At 45.4% G+C, this 26,790-nt stretch overlaps 2 pseudogenes; one reads left to right on the top strand and one right to left on the bottom strand.

Moving 5' to 3' along the window:
• The first annotated feature begins 8,080 nt into the window (after nt 1-8,080).
• Nucleotides 8,081-10,107, top strand: LOC129059254 (protein N-lysine methyltransferase METTL21D-like; annotated as a pseudogene).
• A 5,795-nt stretch (nt 10,108-15,902) lies between these two features.
• LOC100432184 (alpha-actinin-4-like) lies at nt 15,903-20,835 on the bottom strand (annotated as a pseudogene).
• Between the last annotated feature and the right edge of the window lie 5,955 nt (nt 20,836-26,790).

Consider the following 26,790-nt stretch of genomic DNA (forward strand, 5'->3'; position numbering starts at 1 on the left):
CAGGAGGCGGAGGTTGCAATGAGCCAAGATCACGCCACTACACTCCAGCCTGGGTGACAGAGCGAGACTCTGTCTCAAAAAACAAAAAAAAAGAAAGAAAGAAAGAACGAATGAATGAGAAGAAAACGGGTAAGGGTGGAACTCTCAGGAACACCAGCATTTCTGAGACAGGTAGAGGAAGGAGAGAGTCTAAGAAGGAAACAGAAAGAATTATTAACGGGGAACTAAGAGAACAGGGAATGGGTGGTGGTGGTTTTGGAAAAATAGTGGGAAGATTTCCCCAGCTCCCAGTCATCCCTCTATTTCTGGGATGCCCTGAAACAATTGTGTCCCCTGTTGGCCATGCCTGGAGTCCTTGACACTGCCATCTGGCCTTGACGGTTTGACCCAGGGCTAGAACTCTGACCTGGTGGTCAGAATTGGGCCAATGAATGATAGCTTCCCATCTTCCACTGGACCAGTCATGAATACTGACCCAAAGGGCATCAATTCCAAACATTTTTTGGGATTTTACTCTCTGGACTGGAGGAGAGATTTAATCCTCTTTAAAGATAATGCCATTTGTCGGGTGCAGTGGCTCATGCCTGTAATCGCAGCACTTTGGGAAGCTGAGGGGGGAGGATGACTTGAGTTCAGGCTTTTGAGATCAGCCTGGGTAACATAGTGAGACCTCATCTCTACACAAAATTAAAATATATTAGTCAGGCATAGTGGCACATGCCTGTACTCCCAACTACTCAGGAGGTTGAGGTGGGAGGATCACTTGAGCCTGAGAGGTCAAGGCTGCAGTGAGCCGTGATCACACCACTGCACCCCAGCCTGGGTGACCGAGCGAGACCCTCTCTCAAAAACAAACAAACAAACAAGATAATGCCATTAGAGGGAAGGGACAGAGACAAACTTAGTGGTAATTGAGTCCTGATTTCAGTTTTCCTGGCGGCCTAGTTGCAGTGTGAAACACTTGACCATTCTTCCAATAAGTTACCCTTTTATTCTGAGCAAGGTGAGCTGATGGAGCTGACTATTGATTGCCTATCAATCTCTGACAAGACCGAGAAGGGGACTTGGGAGCAGGAGGTCATTTGGGAGGTAATCTCAGGAAGTAAGAGTTAGGAATTGAACAGAATGAGACAAGAACAAAAGAAAAGCCAAACCAATTGTGCACTGAGGATGTCGCTGCTATAGATAATGGGGCCTTAATTCTGCCAGGTCTTTTCAGAAGTGTACAAATGCCTCCCAGAGTTAGGAGGTGTGAGGCTGAAGCAATTACCTACTGACCCCCTCCTCCACTGGTCAAGCATTTTCCTTAGGGGAGTTAACTTCCTTGTATTTCTGGTCTCCTGTTGCCAAGCAGGCTCCCAGGATATCAGAGAAGGTTTTGAGGCAGGTATAAAGAGAGACGGACACATTATTTATTCAAGCGGGATGATGCCGCCAGTGCGAGGAAGACTAATCTCACACAGGACCATCCATCCTAGATGTACTCATTTTCTAAGCTGTCATAACAAATTACTATAAATTTAGCAGTTAAAACAGCACAAAAGTTTACTGTCTCATGATTTCTGTAAGTCAAAAGTCTAGGCACAGTGTGGCTTAGTGAGTTCTCTTGTTGGAATCTCACAAAGCCAAAATTAAGGCGTTGGCAGGTTACACTCCTTTCTGGAGGCTCTAGGAACGGATCTACATCCAGCTCAATGGCAGAATTCAGTTCCATACAATTGCAGGGCTAAGGCCCCCATTTGCTTGCTGGCTGTCATCTGGGGGTCTTTCTCAGTTTCTAGAGGCCTGCTGCATTTCTTGGCTTGTAGGCGCCTTCTTCCATCTTCAAAGCCAGCAACATCAGATCTTGTCCTTCTCACACTTTGGATCTCTCTGACCTCCCTTTCTACCTCTCTCTCATACCTTCCTCTTCTGGTTTTAAGAGCTCATGTGATATATTAGATGCCGTCAGATAATCCAGGGTAACTTCCTCTGTTTAAGGTCAATTATTGGCCAAGTGTGGTGGTTCATGCCCGTAATCCCAGAACTTTGGGAGGCCAAGATGGGAGGATCACTTGAGCCCAGGAGTTCGAGGCCAGCCTAAGCAATATAGAAAGACCCTGTCGCTACAGAAAAAAAAAAAAAAAAAAAAAGACCAGGCACAATGGCTCACACCTGTCCCAGTACTTTAGGAGGCCAAGATGGGTAGGTTGCTTGAGCCCAGAAGTTAGAGACCAGCCTGGGTAACATAATGAGACCTCATCTCTAAAACTTTTTTTAATTTAAAAAATTATAAAATATAAGGTCAACTAATTAGTAAACTTCATTCCATTCCACAAAGTCCCTTCACAACAGTAACTAAATTATTTTTAATTGAATAGCTAGAGGACAGGAATCTTAGTGGGGGACATTTTAAGAGTTCTGCCTAAAAGCTGTTCCTAAAATCAAGGTGGGCCAAAGAGATGTGACACGTGGCATTCAAGGTGTGTATTACACCCATTCTATCGATTAGAATGTGTGTTCAGCCACAAATAAGAAGGAAAACAGCTAAACATGGCTTAAAGTGCTTCTCAAAGTTTAGTATGTCAGTGCTTTGAGGATCTTGTTGAAAATATAGACCCTGATTCCGTAGGTCTGGAATGAAACCTGTTTTTTTGTTTGTTTGTTTGTTTTGTTTTGTTTTTGTTTTGTTTTGTTTTTGAGACAGGGTCTCACTCTATCACCCAGTCTGGTGTGCAGTAGCCCAGTCACAGCTCACTGCAACCTTTGCCTCCTGGGCTCAAGCAGTCTTCCCACCTCAGCCTCCCAAGTAGTTGAGACTACAGGTGTGCACCACCACGCCTGGCTAACTTTTTTTTTTTTTTTTTTGGTAGAGATGAGGTTTCGCCATGCTGCCCAGGCTAGTCTCAAATTCCTGGGCTCAAACAATCCACCTGCCTCAGCCTCCTGTAGTGCTGAGATTAGAGGTGAGAGCCACTGTGCCTGGCCAAGACTCTATGTTTCTAACAAGATGCCAGGTGATGCTGATTTGACTGGTCCTTTAAGGCTTAGAGTATAGTGTATTTATTACCCCACATATTAAGGAGTCTTTAACTAGGCTGGTTCTAGAGATGGTTAATCTAAGGGTTCAAAGACACTGTGACATCAGATCACCTTCTCTGTGATTCTTTTTTTTTTTTTTTGGCCTTCCCTTCATGATTGAGAAGGATGGAAGCAGTTCCAAGCATTCCATTCCCACAGGACAACATCCAGGTGCAGAAAAGGGAATGGCCCTGTTTTATAATCTTTTTAACAAGTAAGATAAGCTCTTCTAGGAGCTCTCAGCAGATTTCCCATCACTTCTGATTGGCCAGAATTGTGTCATCTATTCACATCCAAGCAAATCACTTGCCAAGGCCATTCAGAGGTGAACAAAATCAGAAAGAAGGGCGAAAGGAAGGGGATTTGGGTAAACAGCCAAAAGTCTCTCCTACATCTGCTGGGAGTCAATTTTCCCCTTCTTCCTTACAGAACTGGGACTGTGTTGAGAGAGCCACCCTTTCCCGCTATGGCTGGAGATGACAGCTTTGTTCTGTGAAAGAGTATAAGAAGAGAATCTCCAGACACAGGAGTACCAGGCAACAGGAGAGGAAGGAGTGAGAGGCCATGCTGAAATCCAGGGGAGTCTGGATCAATAAATGGCAAGAAGTCCAGCTCTTTACATCACTCAGCCCCAGGAACACTGACAGTCATAGGTCAGCCTTCAGGAGCTGGGCATGGTAGTGCATACCTGTAGTCCCAGCTACTCGGGAGGCTGAGGTACTTGAGCCAGGAGTTTGGGGACAGCCTGAGCAAAATAATGAGACCTTGTCTCTAAAATAAGTTTAAAAATTAAAGGTTAAAAAAAATTTTTTTTTGAGATGGAGTCTCACTCTGTCGCCCAGGCTGGAGTGCAGTGGCATAATCTTGGCTTGCTTTAACCTCCACCTGCCAGGTTGAAGCAATTCTCATGCCCCAGCCTCTCGAATAGCTGGGATTATAGGTGAGGGCCACCACGACTGGCTAGGTTTTTTTGTTTTTTGTTTTGAGACAGAGTCTCACTCTGTCGCCCAGGCTGGGGTACTGTGGAGTAACCTCAGCTCACCACAACCCCTGCCTCACAGGTTCAAGCAATTCTCCTGCCTCAGCCTCCCAAGTAACTGGGACTACAGGCGTGCTCCACCATGCCTGGCTAATTTTTGTGTTTTTACTAGAAACGGGGTTTCACTATGTTGGCCAGGTTGGTCTCAAACTCCTGACCTCAAGTGATCCACCTGCCTCGGCCTCCCAAAGTGCTGGGATTACAGGGGTGAGCTACTGCACCCGGCCATAAAAATTTTTTTAAGTCAACCTTCCAGGCAGATGTCCAACTGACTCCCTGGAGAAAAAGAGACCCTTGGGAAAAGTTCTGCACAGACTGACATTGAGACCCTTGAGGAAAATCCTCCACATACTGAAAAGTCAGCTTACTGCCTGATCAACCCAGAGTGAAACACACAAATCAGCAAACATGCCCCTTGCGTTCAGATCTTTCAATCAGCTTTCTAGTGCCTCACTCTAAACGTGAATAACTCATGATTCTCAGACATTTAGTGAAAGCTCCCTAAATGAAAGCCAGATATAAAAAGCTAACAAACAAAAAAGAAAGAAAGCAAGGAAGAAAAGGATGAAACAGTGAGAGCTAGCCTGGTGCAGTGGCTCATGCCTGTAATCCCAGCGCTTTGGGAGGCTGAGGCAGGGGGATTGCTTCAACCCAGGAGGTTGAGGCTGTGGTAAGCCATGATAGCACCACTGCACTCCAGTCTGGGTGACAGAGTGAGACCCTCCAAAAAGAAAAAAAAAAAAAAAGAGTGAAAGAGTTGATGAGAAGAACACAGAATACAGCTAGCCAAATAAACAGATTTTCATATTCACAAAACAAAACCAGAATGCTATATACATGGGGGGAAGGATTGATCAGAAACCAATAAAAAGCTCTTGGAAATTAAAACAATAGAGCCTAAATTTAAAAATTTTATTATAATAGAAAGTTTTGGATGATAAAGCCAAGGGGTCTCCCAGGAAGTAGAAAAACAAACCCACCCTGAGGAACCTTTCAGAAAACTGAAACGAGAAATTACCAAAGAACTCATAAAATAAAATGTCCTGGGACATGACGTTCTGGATTGCCGTAGCCCCCTAAGTGAACAATGAATGAAAAAATGACCCACACAGTACTCGTCATTATGAAAGTTTAGGACATTAGAAACAAAAAGAAGATCCAAAAAGCTTTCGAGGAAAAAGAAGTCAAGGATTTGGAATTAGAATGGCCCAGGAAAGAAGAAGGCAGGGGAAAATTTCTTCCAAAATTCTGAGGGCAAATAATTTTGGACCTAGAATTCTAGTTTTAAAATTGTGAGGGTGGTGTATTGAACCTTGTAGTCAAGTAGAATGAAAAAAAAATTTTTTTTATGGCTGGGCGTGGTGGCTCACGCCTGTAATCCCAGCACTTTGGGAGGCCAAGGTGGGCAGATCACGAGGTCAGGAGATTGAGACCATCCTGGCTAACACAGTGAAACCCTGTCTCTACTAAAAATACAAAAATTAGCCGGGTGTGGTGGTGAGCACCTGTAGTCCCAGCTGCTCGGGAGGCTGAGGCAGGAGAATGGCGCGAACCCGGGAGGTGGAGCTTGCAGTGAGCTGAGATCGCGCCACTGCACTCCAGCCTGGGCAACAGAGTGAGATTCTGTCTCCAAAAAGAAAAAAAGAAAAAAAATTTTTTTTTAATTATGAGGGTAGAATGGACTTTTTTTTTCTTTTTTTTTATAGGGTCTCACTCCAGCCCAGGCTGGAGTGCAGTGGTGCAATCTCAGCTCATTGCAACCTCTGCCTCTCTTGCTCAGGTGATCTTCCCACCTCAGCTGCCCGAGTAGCTGGGACTGCAAGCATGCATCACCATACCTAGCTAATCTTTCTGTTTTTGGTAGAGACGGGGTTTCGCCATGTTTCCCAGACTGGTCTAGAATAGACATTGTTTTTAGGTATTCAAGGTCTCAATTTTTTTTCTCCTATGTAGTCTTTCTCAGGAAGCTACCAAAAAATATAGTAGAGAAGTAAATAAAAAAGGTGAGGAGGAACTTGGGATCCAGTAAAAAGGAAATCTAACACAGAGGAAAAGCTCAGGGGAGTCCCAGAGCACTATCTGTGCAGCAAGCCGGAAGAGCAATCTGCCCAATGGAAGCAGGAGGACACCCAAGAAGGCCCTTTCCCAGAGCAGCTGAAATTGATAGATAGGCCGGGCCTGGCGTGGTGGCTCCTGCCTGTAATCCCAGCACTTTGGAAGGCCAAGGCGGGTGGATCACCTGAGGTCAGGAGTTGGAGACCAGCCTGGCTAACATGGTGAAACCCTGTCTCTACAAAAAATACAAAAATTTGCTGGGTGAGGTGGTGCACACCTGTAATCCCAGCTACTCAGGAGGCTGACACAGGAGAATGGCTTGAGCCCCGGAGGCAGAGGTTGCAGTGAGCTGAGAGTGTGTCACCGCATTCTCCTTTTTCATTGCCCCTATGTGATTGTATCTTTTTTTTTTTTTTTTTTTTTTTTGAGATGGAGTCTTGCTCTGTCACCCAGGCTGGAGTGCAATGGTGCGATCTTGGCTGACTGAAACCTCTGCCTCCCGAGTTCAAGCTATTCTCCTGCCTCAGCCTCCCGAGTAGCCAGGATTACAGGTGCCCCCCACTCCCAATGCCCAGCTAATTTTTGTATTTTTTGTAGAGATGGGGTCTCACCATGTTGGTCAGGCTGGTCTCGAACTCCTGACCTCAGGTGATCCACCTGCCTTGGCCTCCCAAAGTGTTGGGATTACAGGCATGAGCCACTGCACCCAGCCTGTATCTTTTTTTTTTTTTTTTTTTTTTTTTTTTTTTTTTTTTTTTTTTGAGATGGAGTATTGCTGTGTCACCCAGGCTGGAGTGCGGTGGTGCGATCTCGGCTCACTACAACCTCCGCCTCCCAGGTTCAAGTGATTCTTTTGCCTCAGCCTCCTGAGTAGCTGGGATTACAGACGTGCACCACCATGCCTGGGTAATTTTTGTATTTTTTATTAGAGACGGGGTTTCACCATGTTGGCCAGGCTGGTCTCAAATTCGTGACCTCAGGTGATCCACCTGCCTCATCCTCCCAAAGTGCTGGGATTACAGGCGTGAACCACTGTGCCCAGCTCTATATCTTTATTAGTTGTTTTTTCTAAACTCTCCAACACAACATTTAAATTCCTCTGAATCTATTTTCTATACAGTCTTCATATTAGGATACTGATCAATTAATAAACAAAACAGAATGGTCAGATGACAAGTGCTGTAGAGAAACGCAAAGCAGGAGGTGGGGAGAGGGAATGCCAGGCTGGGGAAGTTTTACAATGTTTAATATGTTGGGCAGAGAAGACTCCCTGAGAGGGTGGCCTGAGGGAGAGAGGAAGAAAACTGTGCAGACATTTGGAAGAAGTGAGTTCCAGGAAGAAGAAACAGCAAGTTCATTTTCCTGGAGACAGGAGCATGCCTCATGTGTTCTTCATGCATCTGCTAGAATTTTTACTTGCATGTTTTACTGTCAATTCCACTACCTACCTCCCCAACCAAGGGCACCCCAATCTCTGAAGGACATTTTTTTTAATGTTTATTTTTTAGAGATAAGACCAACCTGGGCTACATAGTGAGACCCCATCTCTAAAAAGATGAAATAAAACAGAATTGAAACACAGACCTAAGGCAGAAATAACCATGGCATGTTTGAGAGACGTGCTGTGTTGCCCAGGCTGGAGTGCAGCGGCAGGATCATAGCTCACCGCAGCCTTGAACTCCTGGACTCAAGCATTCCTTCTGCCTCACCCTTCCCAGTAGGAGGGATTCAGGCGGTGCTACTATGCCTGGCTAATTTAAAATTCTTTAATTAGTTGGGGTCTCGAACTCCTAGCCTCAAGTGATCTTCTCACCTCAGCCTTCCAAGTAGCTGAGATTACAGGTGCACACCACCATGTCCAGCAATGCACTTTTTTTTTTTCTTTTTGAGACAGAGTCTCACTTTGTTGCCCAAGCTGGAGTGGAGTGGCGCGATCTCGGCTCACTGCAACCTCCGCCTCCCGGGTTCAAGCAATTCTCCTGCCTCAGCCTCCCAAGTAGATGGGACTACAGGTGCCCGCCACCATGCCTGGCTAATTTTTGTATTTTTAGTAGAGACGGGGTTTCACTATGTTGGCCAGGCTTGCCTCCAACTTCTGACCTTGTGATCACCCACCTCGGCCTCCCAAAGTGCTGGGATTATAAGCATGAGCCACCATGCCCAGCCAGCAATGCACTTTTTAATTCCCAGTATGCAAATGGTAACCAAGTCATATTGATAATGCTTGCAAAATATTTTCATTCTTTCTCTTTTTGTATATTTCCACTGTCACCATATCAGTCCTATAATGATATAATTATAGACTATTAGGCTATTAGGGCTCTTAGAAACCATCTAGTATAACTCCATCTTACTAAGGCTACTTCTCTGCGACCTTTCAGCTATGTCTCCAGAGTACCAGACAAAGCTTAATTATACCACACCTGGGTTTCCCCAGGCCCAAATTCAATCTATTCTGCCTGCTGCTCACAAATGAGTGCTCCCTGCCCACTGTCCCATTCTTCCCCCACCCGCCGTGCATTAGTACCCCATTGGCTACCTTGGCAGGGCTTTCTCAGCTGCTGATCCAACATGACCTCCTACATTTAAAATGAGCCTGGGCATGGTAGCTTATGCCTATAATCCCAGCACTTTTGGAGGCCAAGGTGGGAGGATCGCTTGAGGCCAGGAGTTCAAGACCAGCCTAGACAACATATTGAGAGCCTGCCTCTACAGAAAATTAAAAAATTAGCTAGTTATGGTTACACGTGTCTGTAGTTCTCAGCTACTCAGGAGGCTGAGGTAGGAGGATCACTTGAGCCCAGGAGTTTGAGGGCAACAGAGTAAGATCCTATCTCAAAAAAATAATAATACGAAAAAAAAAAAAAAAGCTATTGATGCTGGGCAGTGATGGTGGCTATGCCAGAGTCTTCGCTGGAGGACCCAGTGCGGAGCTTTGTGTGAGATTTGGAGAAGCGGGATGGTACGGTGCTACCACTACAGCAGTATGGCTCCGGCAGCGTGGGTTGCGTTGTTTGGGAGGCTGCCAATGTCCTTTCTAAATACCTGGAAACGTCTGAATTTTCTGGCGACTGGGCCCACATGCCGAGCCGACGGTTGGTGCTGGAGCTGGGTTCGGGCACCACTGGGGCCATGGGGCGCATGGCTGCTACCCTTGGGGCTAATGTTGTAGTCACCAATCTTGAGGAATTGCAAGACTTACATGAGCAAGCATCTTGTCACTGGTTCTGTTCAAGCCAAGGTACTGAAATAGGGGGAAGAAATAGAAGACTTTCCTCCTCCACCCGACTACATACTGATGGCCGACTGCATATACTATGAAGAGTCTTTGGAGCCATTGCTGAAAACTCTGAAAGATATCAGTGGATTTGAGACTTGTATTATATGTTGTTATGAACAATGAAGAATGGGAAAAAGTCCAGATATTGAGAAAAAATATTTTGAGCTCCTTCAGCTAGACTTTGACTTTGAAAAAATTCCTTTGGAAAAACATGATGAAGAGTACCAAAGTGAAGATATTCATATTATATACATCAGAAAGAAAAAATTGAAATTTTCATCATGAAGCCTTTAGTCATCTTACCCAAGCCTCTGACAACCTGGTAAACTAAAGATGTGAACGGAGCATGTGAACACAGCATGGGAAGATTGTGTCCACAGAGTTTTTCCGGCACGTCTTTAGAGGTCCGATGTATAGATGACAACCACCATGGGCTGCCTGCAGTACAAAAAATGCCTGCCTGCTTGCCTGCCTGCCTGCCTGCCTGCCTGCCTGCCTGCCTGCCTGCCTGCCTGCCAATGGCCCTGAATCCAGCTTAGGTTACTTAGTTGAGCATCAAGTCCTGCTTACAAGAACTGTTGGGAATCAGTTATTCAAATAAAAATTGGTATTGAGGTGAGGCCAAAATCTGCCAAAAAAACAGTGAACCAGCATGACCTTTTACAGGAAACTAGAGATAAATTTCTAAAGAGAACTATCTACTATTATATAATAATGTTTTAAATTCAAACTAGTAAATTTTAGTTTGTCTTCAAAATTTAAAAGGTTTTCATTTTGTACATAATTATGCAGTGTTTATCATGTTTATCTGCCACTTCATTTCTTTTAAAATATCTTTAATACTTAAATGTTCTTTTAATTTTAAAAAGAACTGAGATATTGTCTTGTATACTTATACTGGCCAAAGTTGTATTCTTTTCCTCCACCATACATCTATGTGATTTAATCAGTAAATTACACTGTAATGAGTTGCTGAGAAGACAAATCAGAAGATTGGAGGAATAAAAGATAACTTTACAGATTTTTCATTTGAGAATGGAGTGAGAATAGAAAGACCAGTTTCAAGCTTAAGCACATACATGGCTCATGCACTTTTCTTTATGTATATGTTCCAGGAAAATCTGGCTTAAAAATACTGGTATTAACTTGTTTACCTGAAACACTGAAAGGTTTTTGAATAACTACAAATTTAGTTGTATATGTATATACGAAATGAATTTTTATTCTGTGTCTCTCTGTTTTATGTTATCATGAAGCCATTTGCTCACATACAATAATCTGTCAAGGACTTTATTCATACCTGTTCCAAAGAGTAGTAACCGGATGGAATCCTGGTATTTACAGGCATTGGTGGTAGATGGTACATTTTATATGTTAAAATAAACATTGTTTTTGAGACCCTGAAAAAAAAAAAAGAACCTGACATTCAAGTTACATTGGTCTCCTTTCACTATCTCTCAAACATGCCATGTTTATTTCTGCCTTTATGTCTGTGCTTCAGTTCTGTTTTATTTTAGTGTTTAAAGATGGGGTCTCAACATGTTCTCCAGGCTGGTCTTGAACTCCTGGGCTGAAGAGATCCTCCCACCTTTTCCTTCCAAAGTGTTGTGATTACAGGTGTGAGCCACTGCACTCAGCCTGATTCTCCCTTGTAATAACTTTTCTTTTTCCTTCCTATTCAGATTTCGCCCATCCCTTGAGACGTCTCCCCACCATGGTTTCTGTATGGTTGGTTCCTTGTGGGGTGGAGCAGAAACCACGTTAGCCGTGTTAGCTGTGTTTTAGGATGCTTGATTGCTCACACACACACACACCATCCTCACAGCAATCTTGTGTCATGGGTAAGGTCATTCCCCATTTTACAGGTGAAGAAACGAAGGCTCAGAGAGGTAGGGAGAGTCTGGGGTAGGATCTGAGCCCACATCTCCCTGTGCTCTTAATCGTCGCACAGTAAATACTCTCTCTTGAACCCGGCGCACAGTAAATGTTTGTAGATGTCAGCTGAGTTGTTTATGAGCTGTTTCATATGTATTGGGGTCTCATCACCCCCAACTGACCATGTTGTGAGGCTTGTGGAACAGAATGAGAGCAGGAAAAACCTCCACTTACAAAGGGCCCAGCCTGTGCGAGATTCAGCACCACATTCAGTAAGTATGGGGAAATGACAGGAGATAAAACCAAAGGTGCAAAACTGGTTGAAACTCAGGGATGGGAGGAGGAAGCAGAGGATTTCTATTTCAAATATAAGCCTTGTAGTACTGTTTGACTTTTAATAGTATGTACAATGTTACTTTGATTAAAAGTGAAAGTGAATTTAAACAAATTAAATAGGGAAGTGTGGACTAGTGGACTACCCTTTAGAACTTTGGATATGGAGAGAAGGAAATATAGGGCAATAACTGCCTTATATATTTGTAGTAAGGATTGAACAAACAAGGCATTTACACAATGTGTGGCCTAGAACCAGCAGCAAGAATTATTATAACATGAAGCAGAACATAGGATCAAGGTTCATCATGGGCTCATTAGACCTGAGAGATGTCATTATAAGAATAGGCTATGATAGGCCAGGCGTGGTGGCTCACGCTTATAATCCCAGCACTTTGGGAAGCCGAGGCAGGTGGATCACGAGGTCAGGAGATTGAGACCATCCTGGCTAACACAGTGAAACCCTGTCTCTATTAAAAATACAAAAAAAATTAGCCGGGCATGGTGGCAGGTGCCTGTAGTCCCAGCTACTCGGGAGGCTGAGGCAGGAGAATGGCGTGAACCTGGGAGGCGGAGCTTGAAGTGAGCTGAGATTGCACCACTGCACTCCAGCCTGGGTGACAGAGCGAGACTCTTGTCTCAAAAAAAAAAAAAAAAAAAAAGGCAATGATAATAAGGGATCATTATGGTCTCCACCAAAGCAGAAGAAAATGCTGCACCCTCCCCTGTCCCTTCTGCATCCTCCAGGTCTTTTTCTCTCTTCCTTTTCTTTCTTTCTTTTAATGGAGACAGAGTCTGGCTATGTTGCCCAGGCTGATCTCAAGCTCCCAGGCTCAAGCAATCCTCCCACCTCAGCCTCCTAAAGTGCTGGGATTACAGGTGTGAGCCACCACATCTGGCTGTTTCCTCCACATTTTTCTCTTGACTGGATCCACCCAATAGAGTAATTATCCCTACCAATGACCCAACACCCCCACATACATACTCCTTCCCTCTATCCCAACCCATAACCCTGAGAAAAGTTAAACGTCCCTCCCAGGGCCATAAATGTCCCACATTTTAGTTTCTAGGAAAGGGAGTTTGGAAGGGAATATTGAATCATATTATCAAACTTTCATTCATTCATTTATTCATTCATTCAGTGCATATTTATTGAGTGCATGGTATGTGCCAGCCATAGTTCTAGGTATTGAAGACCCAGTGATGTACAAGACAACAAGCTTTACAGCTTCATAATGTTTATATATAATGTCACAATAACCAGAGCAGCTACTTGGGCAGCTAAGGCCTCTGGCAAGGATAATTACCTCCATTTGCACTGCCTGGTCTGATGCAGTGGAATGAAATAGAAGATATGACTTGTGACACCTGGTCATTCACATCCCCCTGCTTAAGTTACCACCCTTGTACCATATGGCCCTGTCCCCTCGACCACAGCTCTCTGGACCAGTAACAGACACCTGACCCAAGCTGAGCAATTAGATTCTACTCCCAAGAACTTGCCAAAAATTAGATGTGGGAGGTGAGTTGAAAGGTCGTTCAGAGTGAGGCCCACAGCAGAAGCCAGAGTTGACACCATGACAAGCCAACATCATGGGCAGGCCAGACTTATGAGGGGCAGATGCTCAGAGTAGGTTGAAGCAAGCAGTCTGTCTGCAAAGAGGAAAATGTGGCATCTATGCTGTAAGAAGAAACCAGACATCACTGGACCCCAGGAGGAAAGAGAAAAAGAGAATGAGCAAAAGACTCTTTTTAAAAAGGAGAGAGCAGCTGCTTCAGTATCTGAGAGCTTCCAGACCCAGCTCCAATTTTTACCAGATCATCCAGTTCATTCTTGGGGGACGTTTTCATCCACAAAATGACTCCTCTCTCCTTCTCTTGAGTTGGTTTGAATAGTTCTTTTTTGTTGTTGTCACTAGGAGAATGTATATTTACATAATAAGTCTATAAGTTGATAAAGTAAATAGTAATTTTCTGAAAGTTTTAAAATTCATTTTCCAAAGGTTTTTTTTTTTTTTTTGACAGAGTTTCACTCTTGTTGCCCAGGCTAGAGTACAATGGCGCGATCTCGGCTCACTGCAACCTCCACCTCCCGGGTTCAAGCGATTCTCCTGCCTCAGCCTCCTGAGTAGCTGGGACTATAGGCGTGCGCTACCATGCCCAGTTAATGTTTGTATTATTAGTAGAGATGGGGTTTCACCATGTTGGCCAAGCTGGTCTCGAACTCTTGACCTCAGGTGATCCACCCGCCTCGGCCTCTCAAAGTCCTGGGATTACAGGCGTGAGCCACCACATCTGGCCTCCAAAGGTGTTTTAAATGAATTTTTTGTTTTTGCTGTTTTGTTGTTATTGTTTCTTTCTTTTCTCCTTTTTTTTTTTTGGCCGTTAGAAAATCTAAGACTTGTGAGTTCAGAGAAAGCAAGGCCAAGACTGGCTGGAATGGGGGTTAGGGGCTTGGTCCTTTGCTGCAGAAAGTGGGGTGCTTAGCCAGGGCCTCTCCTCTCCTGGCAATCTTGAGTTGGGGAAGAGGAGGAAGGAGAAGGGATTTCTTGAGGCTAAGAATTTGAGAACAGCCTGGCCAACATGGTGAAACCCCATCTCTACTAAAAGTACAAAAATTAGCCAGGCGTGGTGGTGCACGCATGTAGTCCCAGCTACTCGGGAGGCTGAGACAGGAGAATCACTTGAACCTGGGAGGCAGAGGTTGCAGTGAGCCAAGGTGGCACAACTGCACTCCAGCCTGGGTGAGAGAGCCAGACTCCATCTCAAAAACAAACAAATGAACAAACAAACAAAAAAACAGCTATCCATTTGTAAACTGCTGATTTCTCTGGGGTATTGTATTAATCCATTTTCACACTGCTATAAAGAAACACCTGAGACTGGGCAATTTATAAAGAAAAGAGGTTTAATTGGCTTATGGTTCTGCAGGCTGTGCAGGAAGCATGATGCTGGCATCTGCCTGGCTTCCGGGGAGGCTTCAGGAACTTACAATCATGGTGGAAGGTGAAGGGGGAGCAGGCATGTCACATAGTCAAAGCAGAAGCAAGTTGGGGGGAAGGTGCCACACACTTTTAAATGACCAGATCTCACCAGAACTCACTCACTATCACGAGATAGCGCCGAGGGGATGGTGCTAAACCATTAATGAGAAATCCACCCCCATGATCCAATTACCTCCCACCGGGCCCCACCTCCAACACGGGATTACAACTCAACATGAGATTTGGGTGGAGACACAGATCCAAACCGTATCAGGCATTGCACCTACAAGCTTTTTGTAAAGCATCAGTGATTTCACCATTCTTCCACCCAAGCCTCACCATAAGTGTGGTTTTTTCTTCCTTCAATTTTAACAGAATTAATGTTGCTCTCTGATAAGGGCTGTTTTCAAACTGATGTCTTATCCTTTTAGTGCCTCAAAGTAGATCCTGTTCAGACACGTTGTAACAGGTTAGTATCAGTTTATTTTGGTGCAATCCATGGATAGTTTTTTCATGGTATGTGATAATGTTTTTCTTTCTTTCTTTCTTTCTTTCTTTCCTTTCTTTCTTTCCTTCTTTCTTTCTTTCCCTCTTCCTTTCTTTCTTTCTTTCCTTCTTTCTTTCTTTCCCTCTTCCTTTCTTTCTTTCTTTCTCTCTCTTTCACTTTCTTTCTTTCTTTCTCTCTCTTTCTCTTCCTTTCTTTTTTTTTCTTCTTTCTTTCTTTCCTCTCTTTCTCTCCTTCTCTTTTTTCTTTTTTCTTTTTTTTTCTGAGACAAAGTCTCACTATGCTACCTGGGCTGGTCTTGAACTCCAGGGCTCAGATGATTCTCTTGCCCCAGCCTCCCAAAGTGCTGGAATTACAGATGTGAGACACTGCACCTGGCCTGTAATATGCATTTTCCATGAACTTTTTGAAGACCCCTCAGCCAGGCACGGTGGCTCATGCCTGTAATCCCAGCACGTAGGGAAGCAGAGGCAAGAGGATAGTTCACCTATCTGGGCAACATAGTGAGACCCCATTCTCAATTGAAAAAATAAATTAATAAGAATGAAGACCCCTCATATATTTACCAGACCAGAAACACTAACCTCGAGAGTCTTGCTTACCTCTACCTTGTGTGTGTGTGTGTGGAGGCAGGTAGGAGAGAATCTCCTGGCCAACCAACAAAGAGAGAGAAGAGAGCCTACCTGCCCTTCCCCACTCACCACCCCCTAAAAAGGACTGACAGAGAGCTTCACAAAGATACAGACTCAGAGGAATGGGGACTGTAGAGGCCTACACCATGGGAAGGGGGCAAAGGGCTCTCCCAGCCCCTACCAGAGGCCATGAGGAAGGGTGTTTGATCTGAGTCTCACCAGGAGCCTCATAGTCATTCTTGTTGTATGGAGCTATAGAGAAGGATTTGTAGACAAGGGCACCAGGCATGGCACGGGGGACCTGTTGTGGGGCCAGGTGGGCAATGCAGTACTTGACCTGGTCAGAGACACCTCTCCCTGTAGCTCCTTGGCTCCTCCTGCCATGACCTTGAAGGAGGTAACGACCTGGCTGTGTCTACATCGGTTGTCTCCCAAGACCTGAAGTTGATGAAGCCTTGGGAGACCACAAGGCTGCTATGGTTGGGGTCAACCACACTCCCGATGCAGTTGAATTCAGCATTGCTCTGCTGTTATTCTCCACATTGTAGCCCAAGCTGATGAAGCAGGCCTTGAACTCCTTCAGCCCCAGCACCCTGCCATGGCTCTTGTCAGTGTGGCTGAAGGACACCTGAAACTCTTGCATCTGCTCCTGGCCAATGCCCTGGGTATTGCAGGTGAGGATCTGCTTCTTGACCTCACTGATGGTGCAGCCAATAGTGGTGAGCAGCTGCTCCCAGCCATGTGGATGTGTTCCACCATGTAGCTGATATGCTTGTTGTTGAAGATGAAGACCTCCTGGAGGAGCTGGTGCTCTGCGTCAACAGGTCCAGGTTCAGCTTGTGGTCCATGATGCTTTGCTCATATTGCTTCGGGTTTAGCTGGTCCTCTGGGGTCCCCTTCATTTTGATGGAGCTGTACCCACTTTCTTCTGTCTTGGTCTGGATCCAGGGCCCCATGACATTGGCCTGGCTGGAGAACTGGTGGTGGAGGTGCTCGTTGGACTGTTGCTTGCTCTGCTCCTCCAGAAGCGCATAATCCTGCTTTGGCACCAACTGCTGCACCTTTGCCCACCGGGAGTGGATGATCTGGGTTGGTCGGGGAAGGTGACAGTGGTGTAGGGGTTGCTGCCTGACAGCTTGGTATGTTTGCTCCCTGTGATCCTCTGGGCTTCCTTGTGGGTGGCCAGGATAGCCTGTTTCTCCCTATCAGTATCTGGCAGGGTCAACTTTTGGCTGTGGGCTGAGATCAGACCCTCAATCTTCTCGGTATTGTAGATGAGGAACATGTCCTAGAGCTCCTCCACGGCACTTTCCATCCAGTTGTAGAAGGCGCTGCCCACTTGGCATACTCCAGGTACAGATGATCAGTGGCCTCCAGCTGCTTCTTCATTTTCTCCAGGGCTTCCCTGTGACTGTAGGTCAGAGAGTGCAGGGTTTCCTACTGCTCGTGAATCTTCTGGCACTGGGCATTGACAGCTGTGGGAGCCACAGTAATCCAGCTCGTTGAGTTCCTGGGCAATGTCCTCTATGATATTGTGAAATATGTATTTGGTCTTTGATCCTGCTTCCTGGCATACAATGACTAAAAAATAATTAGAATTTCCAAAACAATGTCTTTTTGTATGCTGATGAGTTGACAGATGGCTGGCAGCCCATAGGGAGCTTCAGGATGGAGGCTGGTCACCAGAAAAACCAAGTCATAAGTAGAGGGTTAGGACTTTCAGCCCCACTGCCCAACCCCTGAGGAGGGAAGAGGGGCTGAAGATTAAGTTAATCAGCAATAGCCAGTGATTTAATCAATCATGCCTATATAATGAAGCCTCCATAAAACCCTGAAAAGACAGGGTTCACAGAGCTTCTGGAGAGCTGAACACATGGTGGTTCCTGAAGAGTGGCATCCCCAGAGAGGGCATAGAAGTCCCAAGTCCGCTTTCCCACACCTTGCCCTATGCGTCTCTTCATCTGTATCCTTTGTAATATCCTGTGTAATAAACAAGCCAATGTAAGTAAAGTGTTTTTCTGAGTTCTGTGAGCTGCTCTAGCAAATAAATGGAACCCAAGTAGGGGGTAGCAGGATTCCCAATTTATAGCCAGTTGGTGTGAAGCACAGGCAAAAATAATTGGGCTTGTGATTAGCATCTGAAGTGGAGGCAGTATTGTAGGACTGAGCCCTTACCCTGTGAGATCTGACACTATCTGCAGGTAGATAACGTCAGAATTGAATTGAACTGGAGGACAACCAGCTGGTGTCTGCTGCAGATTTGATTGCTTGTTCTGTGGGTGGGGAAAACCCCACACACATTTGGTCACAGAAGCATTCTCGGTTGTGTGAGAGCAGAGGAAAAATAGTTTCAGTTTTTTCCACTCTCACAGCCTTGATCAGCTCCACAAAGTCCTGGTGTGTGGCCAGATCACTCTCAAAGGCTTCATGGTTGTGGATAAGAGCTTTGATGTCTGATAGGGTGGCCGTCTCATAGTCCCGCTGCTTAAGCCTGGCTTCCTTCTCATCTGTCCAGGCCTCATGGATGGAGGTCTTCTGCTGGAACTTCTGTGCCAGGTGGTCGATCTGCTCCAGCCTGTGAATATCATTCAGCAGCAACTCCTCATGTCACTTCTTGGCCTGCTCCAGGTGCTGCCCACTGTTGTTGATGTTCAAGACCATCTTACCCTCGGAGCCCATGAAGGCAGGCTGGTTGCTTAGGTGCAGCTTGGTCTGCAGCGTGTTGAAGGTGACCTCCAGCTGGCCTCTCTCCTGCGCCTTGGACAACTTGTGGATGCACCAGTCGTCACGAAAGACTTCTGCTACATCTCCTGGAAGGTCTTCTGGGGTATGGGGTTCTCCAGCCAGGGGCTGTTTTGCTGAATCCACTCCAGGAGATCACTGGCCAGCCTCTTGTAATTTTCCATCAACTGCTTATGCCCCTGGTAGACAGCCAACACTTTGCAGTTCTGGTTGGTGGCAGTTGCTACTAAAAAGACAAAAAATTAGCCAGGCCTGATAGCACATGCCTGTAATCCCAGTTACTTGGGAGGCTGAGACAGGAGAATCACTTGAACTCAGGAGGTGGAGGTTGCAGTGAGCCGAGATCAGGCCATTGCACTCCAGTCTGTGCGACAGAGTGAGACTGTGTCTCAAAAAAAAAAAAAAAAATGCCAGGTGCAGTGGCTCATACCTGTAATCCCAACACTTTGGGAGGCTGAGGCGGGTGGATAACCTGAGGTCAGGAGTTCGAGACCAGCCTGACCAACATGATGAAACCCCATCTCTACTAAAAATACAAAATTAGCCAGGCGTGATGGCACTTGCCTGTAATCCCAGCTACTTGGGAGGCTGAGGCAGGAGAATCACTTGAATCCGGGAGGCGGATGTTGCAGTGAACTGAGGTTGCAACATTGCACTCCAGCCTGAGAGACTAGGAAGACTTCATCTAAAAAAAAAAAAAAAAAATTACAATGTTAGTTTAGTGATACTGATTTTCTTTTAGTTACTGTTTGTATTATGTACTGTTTGCACATACTATCCTGTTGGTATGTTTGTTTACAACCTTTGCTTTAACATATCTGTATCCTTATGTGGAAATTTCTTTTCTTTCTTTTTTTTTTTTTGAGATGGAGTTTCGCTCTTGTTGCCCAGGCTGGAGTGCGATGGCGCGATCTCGGCTCACCGCAACCTCCGCCCCCCGGGCTCAAGCGATTCTTCTGCCTCAGCCTCCCGAGTAGCTGGGATTACAGGCATGCGCCACCATGCTTGGCTAATTTTGTATTTTTAGTAGAGACGGGGTTTCTCCATGTTGGTCAAGCTGGTCTTAAACTCCCGACCTCAGGTGATCAGCCCACCTTGGCTTCCCAAAGTGCTGGGATTACAGGCATGAGCCACTGTGCCCGGCTATGTGGAAGTTTTTTAAAGCAGTATAAAGTTGCTGTTTAAAACCCAATCTGGGCCAGGTGTGGTGGCTCATGCCAATAATCCCAGCACTTTGGGAGGCTGAGGCAAGTGGATCACTTGAGCTCAGGAGCTCAAGACCAGCCTTCGCAACATGGTGAAACCTCATCTCCACCAAAAAAAGAAAAGTACTAAAATTAGCTGGGCATGATGGCATCTGCCTGTAGTCCCAGCTACTTAGGATATTGAGGTGTGAGGCTCACTCAAGTCCAGGAGGCAGAGGTTGCAGTGAGCTGTGATCATGCCACTGAACTCCAGCCTGGGTGACAGAATGAGACCTTGTCTCAAAAAATAAATAAATAAAATAAATAAAAATAAAAGAAACCCCCAAAACAAAAATCCAATCTGGGCTGGCCATGGTGGTTCTCCTCTATAATCCTAGTGCCTTGGGAGGCTGAGGCAGAAGGATTTCTTGAGGCCAGCAGTTTGAGAGCAGCCTGGACAACATAGCAAGACCCTGACTCTACAAAATTTAAAAAAAATTAGCCAGGTGCAGTGGCACATGCCTGTAGTCCTAGCTATTTTAGAGGCTAAGGTGGGAGAATTGCTTGAGCCCAGGAGGTTGAGGCTGCAGTGAACTATGATTGCACCATTGCACTCCAGCCTGGGCAACAGAACAAGATCCTGTCTCTAAGAAATTTTTTTAATACTAAAAAATAAAAATAATAAGTAAATTAGAAACTCAATCTGACTATCTTTGTTTTTATTTTATTTTATTTTATTTTGTTTGGTTTTAGTTTTTGAGACAGGGTCTCACTCTCACCCAGGCTGGAGTGCAGTGTCACAGTCATGGCTCACTGCAGCCTCAACCTCCCAGGCTCAAGTGATCTTCCCACCTCAGCCTCTCAAGTAGCTGGGGCCACAGGTGTGCATCACCATGCCCAGCTACTTTTTGTATTCTTTCACAGAGATGGGGTTTTACCATATTGTCCAGGCTGGTCTCTACCTCCTGGGCTCAAGTGACCCTCCTGCCTCAGCCTCCCAGAGTGCTGGGATTACAGGCATGAGCCACAGCACCTGGCCCAATCTTTGTTTTAAAATAGGATGTTTAGTCCATTTATATTTAAAATAGTTATTTATACATCTGAGTTTCAAGATATCCTAGTATTTGTATTCTATCTACCCCACATGTTCGATGTTCCTTTTTTCCTCTCTTCTAAATCTTTTTTGATTATTTTTATTATTCCAAATGTTTCTACATTAGCTTGTTAGTAACATATTTTTGTTACTATTTTTCCATGATTACCATGGTAATTACAGCATGCATCCTTGACTTGCTAAAGTTTAATATAAATTAATTCTTTTTTTTATGAAGTATTTATTGATCATTCTTGGGTGTTTCTCGGAGAGGGGGATATGGCAGGGTCATAGGATGATAGTGGAGAGACGGTCAGGAGATAAACACATGAACAAAGGTCTCTGGTTTTCCTAGGCAGAGGTCCCTGCGGCCTTCTGCAGTGTTTGTGCCCCTGGGTACTTGAGATTAGGGAGTGGTGATGACTCTTAAAGAGCATGCTGCCTTCAAGCATCTGTTTAACAAAGCACATCTTGCACCGCCCTTAATCCATTTAACCCTGAGTTGACACAGCACATGTTTCAGAGAGTACGGGGCTGGGGGAAAGGCCATAGATCAACAGCATCCCAAGGCAGAAGAATTTCTCCTAGTCAGAACAAAATGGAGTCTCCTATGCCCACCTCTTTCTACACAGACAAAGCAACAATCTGATCTCCCCTTCCTTTCCCCACACTTCCCCCCCTTCTTTTCAACAAAACCGCCATCGTCCTCATGGCCCGCTCCCGATGGTCGCTGTCTCTTCGGAGCTGTTGGGTACACCTCCCAGACAGGGTGGCCAGGCAGAGGTGCTCCTCACCTCCCAGACAGGGCGGCCAGGCAGAGGCGCTCCTCACTTCCCAGACAGGGCTGCCGGGCAGAGGCGCTCCTCACTTCCCAGACGGGGTGGCCGGGCAGAGGCGCTCCTCACATCCCAGACGGGGTGGCCGGGCAGATGCGCTCCTCACCTCCCAGACGGGGCGGCCGGGCAGAGACGCTCCTCACCTCCCAGACGGGGTGGCAGCCAGGCAGAGGCGCTCCTCACCTCTCAGACGGGGCAGCCGGGCAGAGGCGCTCCTCACTTCCCAGATGGGGTGGCCGGGCAGAGGCGCTCCTCACTTCCCAGGCGGGGCGGCCGGGCAGAGGCGCTCCTCACTTCCCAGGCGGGGCGGCCGGGCAGAGGCGCTCCTCACTTCCCAGACGGGGCGGCCGGGCAGAGGCTCTCCTCACCTCCCAGACGGGACGGCCGGGCAGAGGCGCTCCTCACTTCCTCCCAGACGGGGTGGCAGCCAGGCAGAGGCGCTCCTCACCTCCCAGACGGGGCGGCCGGGCCGAGGCGCTCCTCACTTCCCATAGGGCGCGGCCGGGCAGAGGGGCTCCTCACATCCCAGACGATGGGCGGCCAGGCAGAGACGCTCCTCACTTCCTAGACGGGGTGGCGGCGGGGCAGAGGCTGTAATCTTAGCACTTTAGGAGGCCAAGGCAGGCGGCTGGGAGGTGGAGGCTGTAGCGAGCCGAGATCACGCCACTGCACTCCAGCCTGAGCACCATTGAGCACTGAGTGAGCGAGACTCCGTCTGCAATCCCAGCACCTCGGGAGGCCGAGGCGGGCAGATCACTCGAAGCCAGGAGCTGGATACCAGCCCGGTCAACACGGCGAAACCCCGTCTCCACCAAAAATACAAAGACCAATCAGGCGTGGCGGCGCGCGCCTGCAATCCCAGGCACTCGGCAGGCCGAGGCAGGAGAATCACAGGAGCCTGAGGCAGGGAGGTTGCAGCGAGCTGAGATCACAGCAGTACAGTCCAGCTTTGGCAACAGAGGGAGACTGAAAAAAGAAGGAGAGGGAGACTGAAGAAAGAGGGGAGAGGGAGAGGGAGAGGGAGAGCTAAATTAATTCTTTTACCACTTCATAGACAATGCAAGTACCTTAAAATACTTTAACTCCATTTATCTGCTCCCACACTCTGTGCTATTTTTGTGATGTGTTTTAATTCTATGTGCATTTAGAACTTCACATGACATTATCACTTTATACAGTTATTGTTCGTTTATTTTTACCCACATATTTACTTTCTTTTGACCTTATTTTTTTCCTGGATGTTCGTAATTCCTTTTGAGTTTCTTTTAAAAATTCCGTTTAACATGTCTTTAGTGTGGATCTGTGAAGAATTTTGACTGTGGGAAAACATATTTATTTTACCTTCATTTTTGAATAATATTTTCACTGAGTATAGCATTTTAGATTGATATTTTCTTTTAGCACTTTATAGATGCCATTCCATCATCTTCTGGATTTTATCATTTCTATGAAAGAGTCAGTTGTCAGTCTTTTTTTTAAATTTTATTTTTGAGACAGGTCTCGCTCCGTCTCCCAGTCTGGAGTGCAGTGGCATAAACACAGCTCACTACAGACTTGACCTCCCAGGCTCAAATGATTCTCCTCCCACCTCAGCCTTCTGAGTAGCTAGGACAACAGGGACATGCCGCTCTGCCTGGATAATTTTTCTATTTTTAGTGGAGATGGGATTTCACCACGTTGCCCAGGCTGGTCTCAAACTGCTGGGCTCAAGTGATCCTCCTGTCTCAGCCTCCCAAAGTGCTGAGATTACAGGCATGAGCCACTGTGCTTGGCATCAGCCCTTTTTTCAAAAAATTGAGACAGTCTTGTTCTGTTGCCCAGGCTGGAGTGCAGTGGTGTGATCCTAGCTCACTGTAGCCTCAACCTGCTGGGTCAAGTGATCCCCCACTACAACTTCCTGAGTAGCTGGGACTACAGGTGCACACCATCATGTCTGGCTAATTTTTGTATTTTTTTTGTAGAGAGGGGGTCTCGCTGTGTGGCCTAGGCTGGTCTTGAACTCCTGGCCTCAAGTGATCCTTCTGCCTTGGCCTTCCAAAGTGCTGGGGTTACAGGCATGAGCAACCATGCCTAGCCAAAGTTGTTCGTGTGTGTGTGTGTATGTGTGTGTGTGTGTGTTTTGTTTGTTTGTTTGTTTTGAGACAGAGTCTCACTTTATTGCCCAAGCTGGAGTGCAGTGGTGCAATCTTGGCTCACTGCAACCTCCGCTTCCTGGATTCAAGCAATCCTCCTGCCTCAGCCTCCCAAATAGCTGGGACTATGGGAGCGTGCCACCATGCCTAGCTAATTTTTGTATTTTTAGTAGAGATGGGGTTTCACCGTGTTGGCCAGGCTGGTCTTGAACTCCTGACCTCAGGTGATCCGCCTGCCTTGGCCTCCCAAAGTGCTGGTATTACAGGCATAAGCTACCACACTCCACCATTGTCAGTCTTAATGTTGTTCCTCTGAAGGTAATGTGTCTCTCTCTCTCTAATTGCTTTTAATGTTTTTTCTTTGTCTTTGGTTTTCAGCAGTTTTATTATGAAGTGCTTAAATATAGTTTTCAGCCAAGCGTGGTGGCTCATGCTTATAATCTCAGCACTTTGGGAGGCCGAGGTGGGCAGATCACTTGAGGTCGGGAGTTTGAGACCAGCCTGGCCAACATGGCAAAACCCTGTCTCTAATAAAAATACAAAAATTAGCCGGGCATGGTGGGACGTGCCTCAGCTACTCAGGAGGCTGAGGCAGGAGGATTGCTCAAACTCGGGAGGCAGAGGTTGCAGTGAGCTGACATCACACCAGTGCACTCCAGCGTGGGTGACAGAGTGAGACTCTGTCTCAAAAAAAAAAAAAAGTGTTTTCTTTGCATTTATCCTGCTTGGGATTGATAGTGCTTCTTGAGTATGTGTCTTGATATCTTTCATCAATTTTGGAAAATTTTCAACTACTCTCTTTTCAAATAGTACTTCTTTCCTATTTCCTCTTTCTTCTCTTTCTAGGACTCTAATTCCATGTATTTAGGCCTTTTTGCCATGTCCCATATGTCTCTTTCTTTCTTACCTATATATATATATATTTTATTATACTTTAAGTTTTAGGGTACATGTGCACAATGTGCAGGTTAGTTACATATGTATACATGTGCCATGTTGGTGTGCTGCACCCATTAACTCGTCATTTAACATTAGGTATATCTCCTAATGCTATCCCTCCCCCCTCCCCCCACCCCACAACAGGCCCCAGTGTGTGATGTTCCCCTTCCTGTGTCCATGTGTTCTCATTGTTCAATTCCCACCTATAAGTGAGAACATGCGGTGTTTGGTTTTTTGTCCTTGCGATAGTTTGCTGAGAATGATGGTTTCCAGCTTCATCCGTGTCCCTACAAAGGACATGAACTCATCATTTTTTGTGGCTGCATAGTATTCCATGGTGTATATGTGCCATATTTTCTTAATCCAGTCTATCATTGTTGGACATTTGGGTTGGTTCCAAGTCTTTGCTATTGTGAGTAGTGCCACAATAAACATACGTGTGCATGTGTCTTTATAGCAGCATGATTTATAATCCTTTGGGTATATACCCAGTAATGGGATTGCTGGATCAAATGGTATTTCTAGTTCTAGATCCCTGAAGAATGGCCACACTGACTTCCACAAGGGTTGAACTAGTTTACAGTCCCACCAACAGTGTAAAAGTGTTCCTATTTTCTCTACATCCTCTCCAGCACCTGTTGTTTCCTGACTTTTTAATGATCGCCATTCTAACCGATGTGAGATGGTATCTCATTGTGGTTTTGATTTGCATTTCTCTGATGGCCAGTGATGATGAGCATTTTTTCATGTATCTTTTGGCTGCATAAATGTCTTCTTTTGAGAAGTGTCTGTTCATATCCTTCGCCCACTTGTTGATGGGGTTGTTTGTTTTTTTCTTGTAAATTTGTTTGAGTTCATTGTAGATTCTGGATATTAGCCCTTTGTCAGATGAGTAGATTGCAAAAATTTTCTCCCATTCTGTAGGTTGCCTATTCACTCTGATGGTAGTTTCTTTTGCTATGCAGAAGCTCTTTAGTTTAATTAGATCCCATTTGTCAATTTTGGCTTTTGTTGCCATTGCTTTTGGTGTGTTAGACATGAAGTCTTTGACCATGCCTATTTTCAATTCTTTTCTCTCTTCCGATACTGGATATTTTATGTTGAAACTATATTCCACATCATTAGTCCTAGAATTAGCTGTGTCTAACCTGTTATCAGCTCCATCTACTATGTTAAATTCAATTATTATATTTTTCGGTTCTAGGATTTCAATTGCATTCTTTTTTAGAGTATCCGGGTTTGGTGATTTTGCACTCTACCACTATTCCAATGCAAAATCTTACTGTTCTACACAGATCTACTCCTATCCAATTATATCAACCAATACAATCTCATTTTTGTTTAAACCAGTTTTATTTGGTTTCCTGTTAAACACAACTGAAAAATCTTAACTGCCAATGTGGAGATATCCCCCTTCATGATGTTGTAATAATGGCTGCAGCAGCTCCAGGTGTCAAATGCAGACATGACATCCAGAGAAGAAGTGGAATGCTGCCTGTCATCCATCTCTGTTTATTAGGAGTGAAAACCTTTTCTATAATTTTTAATTCAGAAGGCCAGGGTTGTAATCACATGCTACATGGAATGGGATGGGAATGATTAGCAAACAGAAATCTTTACTTATCCCTGAACTTGGGGAGAGGATCATCTTTCACTAGCAAACAACTACAGTAGAAGAACATCCAAATAAAACTGGGACTCTGCCAGCAATATAAAATATGAAAGGAGAAAGCTATTGGGTAAATAATCGACAGTGTTTACCACACTAATAGATGTATTAATTTTCTGTAAAATTGTGTGTGTGGGTAGAAAATATCAGGAATTGTACATATCAATCTTTAGCAGAATTTAAATTTGAGAGGGGGACTATCTGGAGTGGAAAGGATGGATATTTTGGCTTACACAATTTTCATTAGTTTATATTACTTTGGTGATTTAAATTTAAAAGAACTTCAATCTAAAAATGGGCTGCTCAGAATTAGAGCTAGAACAAAAATATAGAGTCAGAAGGCTGGATATGGTGGTTCACACCTGTAATTCCAATGCTTTGGGAGGTCGAGGCAGGAGGATCACTTTAGGCCAGACTTTGAGACCAGCCTGG

The sequence above is a fragment of the Pongo abelii genome, chromosome 1 (genome assembly GCF_028885655.2).
Source record: "Pongo abelii isolate AG06213 chromosome 1, NHGRI_mPonAbe1-v2.0_pri, whole genome shotgun sequence".
Classification (NCBI taxonomy): domain Eukaryota; kingdom Metazoa; phylum Chordata; class Mammalia; order Primates; family Hominidae; genus Pongo; species Pongo abelii.